The sequence below is a fragment of the Sorex fumeus genome, unplaced genomic scaffold (genome assembly GCF_029834395.1).
Source record: "Sorex fumeus unplaced genomic scaffold, SorFum_2.1 ptg000095l, whole genome shotgun sequence".
Taxonomy (NCBI): Eukaryota; Metazoa; Chordata; class Mammalia; order Eulipotyphla; family Soricidae; genus Sorex; species Sorex fumeus.
The window spans coordinates 17377010-17385766 of record NW_026606152.1 but is presented as its reverse complement, the minus strand read 5'-3'; the positions used below and the strand labels follow the sequence as shown (position 1 = coordinate 17385766).

Below are 8757 nucleotides of genomic sequence, written 5' to 3'. Positions count from 1 at the left end.
TACTTGGTCATAGAGTGTGACCTTTTGAGGAGTTTCTGATTTCTCTTTGCTGGTATAATCTTGAGGATCTTTGCATCTGTATTTATCAAAGAAATAGGTCTGTAATTTTCTTTTTTGTGGTTTCTCTGTCTGATTTGAATATCAGGGTGATCTTTGCCTCATAGAAATTGCTTGGGAGTATTTCTGTTTCTTCAATTTCCTGGAAAATCTTAAAAAATATTGGCAGTAGGTCCTCCTGAAAGGTTTGAAATACTTCATTAGTGAATCCATTTGGGCCTGGGCTCCTGTTTTGGGGGATACTTTTGATTATCATTTCAATTTCCTTGTAGTGATGGGTTCGAGTTTTCAAAATGTTCTTTGTTCAGCCTTGGGAGGTAATTGGAATCCAGTAATTTATCAATTTATTTCAGATTCTCTCATTTCCTGCTTTAAAGATTCTCAAAATAATCTCTGATGATCCTATGGATTTTGTAGTTTCTATTATGATGCCTCCCTTTGCATTTCTGATTCGGTTTATTAGGATTCTTTCTCTTTTCTTTTTGTGAGTCTTGCTAGTGGTTTATCGATCTTATTTATTTTCTCAAAGAACCATGTCTTGCTTTTGTTGGTCTTCTGAATTGTATTTTGGGATTATATCTCATTGATTTCTGCTCCAGGTTTTATTATTTCTTTCCTCCTGGCTAGTTTGGACTCCTTTTCTTGGTCATTTTCCAAAATCTTGAGCTGTAAGTTATTTTTGTAGGCCCTTTCTTTCTTCCAGTTGAATTCTGGCGGAGCTATAAACTTTCCTCTTAGAACTGCTTTTGCTCTGTCCCACAAGTTCTGGTAGTTCCTCGTTGTCATTTTTTCTGGAATCTTTTTATTTCCTCCTTGATTTCTTCTCTAAGCCAATGGTTGTTCATTACTTCCCTCAAATAAAATATTTTCTTGCCGAGTTTTTGTCTCTTTGATCTATTGAGAAGTGAGAAAGTACTGTTGAAATCTCCATCTAGTATTGTGTTGCTATCAATGTTTTTCTTTAAGTCTATTAGAAGTTGTTTTTACGTATTTTGCTGGTCTGTCATTAGGAGCATCTACATTGAGGAGGGTGAGTTCTTTCTGATGTACATATCCCATGATCATTAAGAAATGACCTTCACTGTCTCTTATAACCTTTAGTCTGAAGTTCATGTGGTCTGATACTAGTATTGCCACTGCAGCTTTTTGGAGGTGTTCTTTTCTTGAAGAATTGTTTTCCAGCCTTTTACTTTTAGCCCATGGTTGCGTTGATTGCTCAGATGTATTTCTTGCAGGCAGCAGAATGTTGGGTTCAGTTTTCTATTTCATCCTGCCGTCCTGTGCCTCTGAATTGTTGTATTTAGTCCATTGACGTTGAGAGAGATCATTGTGATAGGGATTTTTGCTACCTTTATGTCGACATTTGGAGTACTTGTGGGGCTTGTCTTAGCTTAAAGTAGCCCTGTTAATTCTTAATGCAACAAAAATATGGAACACTTTACAAGTTGGCCTGTCATCTCTGTGTAAGGATCATGCTAATCTCTGTATCATTTCAATTTTAGTATATGTGTTGCCAAACTCAGTATAAGAGTTGATTTTTTCCCCTATTTTTCTCTTCTGATTTCTCTGAGTGTTGTCCTTACTCACTCCTATGGCAGACAGTGATTCCCAATCTAGGAAGGTATTTCAAAGGAGCTTGAAGTGATAAATTTAGAACATTAATGTCCCAGAAGGAAAAGTATGGTTTTTACAATATTATATTTTACCATACCCAGGGCATCAGTTTTGCAAAATAATTCTTTTGGAAGATAGAGAATCAGTGTTGTTTAATGCTCTTCCCTGAAATCTTCATTAAGAAAATTAAATTGGAGCCTTTTGCTATTCTCACCTCGGTCCCGTGTACATCTCCAGAAAACGGTGGATGGCGTTGTCCGCACTTTGACCACCTTGAAAGTAAGTAGGATTTTTCTCCTGAAGGAAGAGGTGAGAAGCATATTGATGATATCATTCCACTTTATTACAAGTTAAACTTGAAGGGAATGTGAGACTCATGAGGCTCCTGTAAAGGACAGAAAAAGGGTCTCAATGTAGTTTAATGGCCCAGACACATTAACAACACAGATGACTCAAAGTAACCTGTGTGCATCTTTGGGTGTATAGTGAGTTTTATATCTACTCATAGTGATTCTCAGTCATTCCACATGGGCAAAACAGACCTGTAATTAAAAATCTAGTTCTCTGAGCAGAATGGGCTTTCTTAGGTGATTGAACATGTGTGTAATATTTTATTACTAAGCATATACAACTGTTTGAATGATGTGTACTTTTCGATCAAAAATTAAGTCCAAATATCTCTGAAATGGCAGTCTCCTGATGTCGCACCTGGCTTTCCTCACTGGGGCCCCTTGGAGGGGGTGGGTTGAGTTTCCCTCACCACCCCGAGCAGAGACCTGGCAGCTGAAGACCTCTGCAACCAGCCATAGTTATTCTTAAGACCACTCTCACCACACTTGAAGGAGCCTCATGCATGAAGGAACTGGCAGAGGAACCCAGGTGTGCGGGACCCGGGGCTGAGATATTCAAGACTGCTCGGACCAAGAATGGGCCTCCTCCATCCAGTTCCCCCATCTTCCAGTAGCTAAGTGTTACACGCACGGACTGCCTCTGGAGCCCTGTAATCCCATCAATGGCCAAGATCCAGATACTGGATCTTGTTGATAAGATAACAACTCATATTGTCCAGTTCTCTTTCTCGGAGAACATGGCAGGTTACCAAGCGTATCTTGCCTACATGGCAGAGACTGGCAAGCTACCCGTGGTGTGTTCTATATGCCAAAACCCAGTAACAATGAAGTATCTCATTTCCCTGACCGTGAAAAAACCTCCAATGTGGCACTTGCTAAAATCTCAGGGCTAGGACGAATGGAGATGTAACTGGTGCATGATACCAGTATTCCTCCCACCATGCCCCAAAACATGCCTTTGTGGCAGGGCATGCTCTTTTTTTCTCTGGGGCCATGGCATGCCAGAGAGCCACTCGTGGTGGGCAACTCATGGTCTTGGCTGGCAGGACGAATGGGCTAGTTTTACCCCTCACCCCCAATCCCACGAGACTGTAGTTGCCCTGTCACCCTAGCTCATACCTGGCTGTCCAATAATCTCTGAGGTGGTGGGCATCGTGCCGCCAGGGGGGAGAAAGGCAGAAGCGACAAATACCCTTTCCCACCTGAGGGAGAATGGTGCCGTAGCTTAATGCATAGTTCAGTCACATTTCTGCCCAAAGCCTCTGGGTTCCGAATTGGATCCATGTGCCTCTGGGGCTGTGGTCATGCTGGATAGCCTCTTGTGAGAGTCAAATCGTGATCTTGGTGGGGCAGAAAGAATGGCTCTATGGCCTACTTTTGGCATGCATCTCCCACCCAGAGCGGGTCCTCCAAATACCCTTTAGTTGGTGTTCTGGCCTCTATCTGAGCTGCCTTTCCCCCCAGCATGTGATGTCGGCTTCCAAGGCCTGGAGCAAACCTCCTAGTCCTTATCACTCTATTCTTGGGTATTAGTCTCTTATTCTGTTACTTTATATTCCACAGATGAGTACAATCTTTCGATGTCTGTCCATATCTTTCTGACTCATTTCACTTACTATGTTGATCCACTTTATGCAAATTTCATGACTTCTTATTTTCTAACAGCTGCATAGAATTCCACTGTGTAGATGAAACAAACTGGCATTAACAAGTCATCTGGAACATACAAGTGCAGATGTCATTTCGGCTGTACTTTTTTGCCTCTGCAGGCTATATTCCCAGGAGTGATATTGCTGGGTCAAATGGGAGCTCAATTTCTAGTATTCGGAGAACCGTTCATACTGTTTTCCAAAACGGCTGAACCTGTCCGCATTTCCACCAGCAGTGAAGGAGAGTCCCTTTTTCCCCACATCCACGGCAACACCGGTAGCTTTTGTTCTTTTGGATGTGGGTCAGTTTCAGTGGTGTGACGTGATATCTCTTTGTTGGTTGTACCTGCATTTCCCTGATGATTAGTGATGAAGAGCATTTTTCATGTGCCTTTTGGCCATTTGGTATCTTCTTTGAGAAAGTTACTGTTCATTTCATCATCCCATTTTCTGATGGGGTTGCATGATTTCTTCTTGTAGAGTTCAACCAGAGCCTTGTATATTGTTGATATCAACCCCTTATTACATAGGCATTGGGTGAATATCCTTTCCCATTCTGTAGATTGTCTTTGTATTCTGGTCACTGTTTCCTTTGAGGTGCAGAAGCTACTTAATTTAAGATAGTCCCCTTTGTTCATCTCTGTTTTCACTTTTTTGGCCAGTGGCATGTTATCTTTGAAGATACCTTTAGCTTCAATGTCGTGGAGGGTTTTGCCCACCTTGTCTTCAATGTACCTGATGAATTCTGTTCTGATGTTGAGGTCTTTGACCCATTTTCATCTGACTTTTGTGCTTGCTGTTAGGTAGAGGTTTGAGCCCATTTTATTGCATGTCGCTGTCCAGTTTTTCCAGCACCGTTTGTTAAAGAAGTCTTTCTTGCTCCACTTCACATTTATTGCTCCCTTATCAAAGATTAGATGAACATATATTTGAAGGTGTGTGTCAGTATATTCAATGATGTTCCATTGGTCGGCGGCTCTGCCTTTGTTCCAGTACCATGCTGTTTTAATTATTATCGCTTTGTAGTAGAGTTTGAGGTTGGGGGAGGTGAGGCCTCCCATCGTCTTTTTCCCAAGAATTGCTTTAGCCATTCGTGGGCGTTTGTTGTTCCATATGAATTTCAGGAGTGATTGATAAACTTCTTTGAAGAATATTATGGGTATCTTTATAGGGATCACATTGAATTTGTACAATGTTTTGGGGAGTATTGTCATTTTGACAATGTTAATTCTCTCAATACATAAGCAGGAGATATGTTTCCATTTCTTCGTGTCCTCTTATTTTCTGTTGTATAGGTCCTTCACTTCCTTAGTTAAGGTGATTCTGAGATACTTGATTTTCTGAGGCATGATTGTGAGTGGGTTGCTTTCTTCATGTCACTTCCTTCTCTCTCATTATTTGCATATAGAAAAACCATAGACTTTTGGGTATTCATTTTATAGCCTGCAACTTTACCATATAAATCTATTGTTTCTAGGAGTTTTTTGGTAGAGGTTTTAGAATTCTCTAAATATAGTATCACATCTTCTGTGAATAGTGAGAGCCTGATTTCTACTTTTCCTACATGACTGCCCTTAATATCTTTTTTTATATAACTCCTATTGCAAGTACTTCCAGTACTATATTCAACAGAAGTGCCAAAATGAATTTTTTTCTTTTTGGGTCACACACTGCGATGCTCAGGAGTTATTCCTGGTTCATGCGCTCAGGAATTACTCCTGGCGGTACTCGAGGGACCGTATGGGATGCTGGGAATCGAACTTAGTTTGGTTGCATGCAAGGCAAACGTCCTACCCCTGTGCTATTGCTCCAGCCCCCAAAATGACATTTTACTAAACACTTTCTATCTGTAAATTTCTATGCTAAGAACAGTGGTATAAACGGTGATATCTGAGTAATTTACAAGTAGATTATGAAGACAGATAATATAAAGAATTTCTTTGTATGAATTTCCAAAATGTGTAGCTTTTATTAAATATGTTAAGAATGAACCGGAGGTCTTGATTATACCATGAAAATGATTTCCCTGTTAGAAGTTACCCTTCTAAAATGCAATAAAGTGACACATTTTGAAAATGTTGATTATTCGTTCATTAATTCAATGAATATTTGTTAGTCTAGGGGTGCAGTGCCTCCAGGAAGCCAACCTGCACCCTCGAGGTGAGTGCATCTACAGTCTAACGGTGCCATCATGCTGCCTGATAACCCCAGATTTCCACTGTGCCTCTGGCTGGATCCCAACACCTCAGAACTAAGTTTCCCAAGAAATTAAACTCCCAAAAGATATGTGGGAGTCATGTTCACAAACCACCCCTGGCTCAGCTATACAAGCTAATGTATTGGTCTTGCTTAAGTGACCTATAAATAAATCTTGAAAGAGATCAAAAGTCACAGTTAACCTTGGACCTGCACACGGCAGAACATACTAGGGTAAATCGGAGGGAGGCAGGTTAGTTTGTTGCCCACGCAACCAGAACTCAGGGCAGCCACTTGCTCCCACAAACCAAAATCTCCACCATGCCCTAGTCTCATTACATTGTCTCAGGATGGATTTCACTGAAATATAACAGCTGAAATTTCGGATATGCTGAAACGATAGCACAGTGGGTAGGATGTTTGCCTTACATGCGGCCGACCCGGGTTCGAATATCAGCATCCCATATGGTTCCCTGAGCTCCGCCAGGAGTAATTCCTGAGTGCAGAGCCAGGAATAACTCCTGAGCATCGCCGGATGTGACCCCCCCAATAAAAATACTAAATTCCTTGAACAAACATGATGACCTCTTAGTACCTGTATGAGAACAATAATGCACAAAATTAAAAGGAGAGAGAAAGAATTTAAAGAGCCTGCCATAGAGACAGGCTGGGGGTGGGGTAGGGTGTTGGGGGATGTTGTAGGGAACCAGGGACATTGGTGGTGGGAAATTTACACTAGTGGAGAGAAGCATGTTGGATCGTTGTATGACTGGAAGCAAATTATGAAGTTTGTAATGGTCTATCTCACAGATATTCAATAAAAATTTAAAAATATATATCCTTAATTGGTAGCTCAGACTACTGATAGAACTTTGAAAACCAGCATATCTATTTTTGTGTTCTCAGTAGGAAAAAAAAATGTTACTCACCTGTGTGCAAATAGCTTGAAAATGCTAAACCGAAAGATACATCAATGCTTGTCTCTGGCATGAATACTGTAATTGCAGGTATGTTATGTTTTAGAATCAGTTCATGGACAAGAAGTCAAGAGAAGCAGTGGCAAAGAGCAACAATATTGAATGGATAATGTTTGAGGAGCTTGCAAGGGAGACTAAAGATTTGGCATGAGAAGAGGGAAAAAAACGAAGAGTTAAGTATTAATAAGTATCATGACAAAAATGCAAGGGAGGACATTTTTTGGCAATCGTCACACTCTGTTGAGCTTTTGGTGAGGATAAGTATTAGAAAGTATCTTTCCCATTTAGTGGTAAAAAGGAAACTTTGATGGGTGCATTTAAAAAAAATTACTTTAATAATTAGAATCACCAAGAGATACACAGTTACAAGGTTGCTCATAATTGAGTTTCAGTCATATAATGTTCTAGCACCCTTCCAGTAAAATGGGGGTGTTTTTGAAGGAATATCCCTGGTGCGAAGACTAGGGCATCTGAATCTTAACACATTTCACCAAATATATGATCTGTACTCACATGATTTACACTGTCTCCCCTGATCTTTGATTTACGTTTTCACGCAATATTTCCTTGTGAAACTCACCAAAAGTGAGGGTCCCTATTTAAGACAAGTACATGTTTCTCTGACATTATATATTTTTGGTTGCTGAGAGAGTCTTTAAAGCAATGCTCAGGAGGTGTGGGGGCCCCACAGGCAATTCTCAGAAAACGTGTCCATGGTGCTTGGTGTCCTCTGAGGCTATACAGTCTTTGATACTCTGGCAATCAGGTGCTGCTGGGAGTCAAATTGAGAGCATGTGAGACAATTTCCATAAGCACTACATTATCTCCTGCGGCCCTGGGTATTAGATTGATGTCAGCATTCTGAGGTCCTCCCTTTTGTCAGAAAGCAGAGACTTGTGCAGGAGAAATTGGAAGAAACCTTAGGGTTTAGCTAGGTTGACTGAGTAGACGGTGATACCATTAAGATTGGAACATAAAGTAAAAATAAAACAAGAGAAAGATCTAACAATTATAAACAGGGCTATAGTACTCAAAAAGTTTAGAAACAGTCACATTGGCAAGTAGTTTTAAAAAGCATCCAGGAGAGAATATAGTATTGTGAGTGAACGAATCTACTATATGGATTCATCTCATCCTTGAAATGGAAAAGGACAATGTGTTACAGTTACAAATTTACAAATAAGATATATACCATCGTATATTTCATCATATATTTCTGCTGTGTTCCTATGCTTTACCAAGTATTATTCCAATTTTTAAATTTACTTTAATCATTAAAAGAGTATTTCTCTATATTAATCTTTTTAATGAAATATTTCATTAAAAACGTTTTTTAAAAAAATTATTTAAAATGTTTTATTAAAATGTTATTTAAAAAGAAACATATGGGCCACATAGTTAGTGCAATTTGTAGAGGGTTTGTATGCAGCGAATCTGAGTTCAATCCCCAGAATCCTGAGACTTCCAGAAGTGATCTCTGCATACAGAGTCAAAAGTGAGCCCGGAGCACATCTGGGTGCGCTCCCTTCGCCACAAAAAAGGAAGAAAAGAAAAACATATAACTGATACTTGAGTAACATAGAGGTTAAGGGTGCTAATTCCTATATAATTTTTGAAAGCTCCCAAAATTATTAGTTTGCTATTGACCAAGAAGATGTTTTTTTTTTTTGAAGATGGTTTTTTAATAGTATTTACTTACATTGTCTAAGTAGTGATATGTGTGGTATAGAAATCTGTGCATTGTGATACATTTTAAAAAATTATAATGCATTTTATAATGGACTTTATAATACATTTGTATTTTATAGTAATAAGTGATAAATTATATTTCTGCTTTTGTGGGGTATTTGGGCCATAGTATGTGGTTCTTGGGACTTCTGGACTCTGTGCTCAAGGGTCATTCCTGGTGGAGCC

The 8757-nt window shown here is 39.6% G+C and overlaps 1 pseudogene; it reads right to left on the bottom strand.

Annotated features, from left to right (window-relative positions):
• Window positions 1–1479: 1479 nt before the first annotated feature.
• LOC130041037 (uncharacterized) lies at window positions 1480–1578 on the bottom strand (annotated as a pseudogene).
• Between the last annotated feature and the right edge of the window lie 7179 nt (window positions 1579–8757).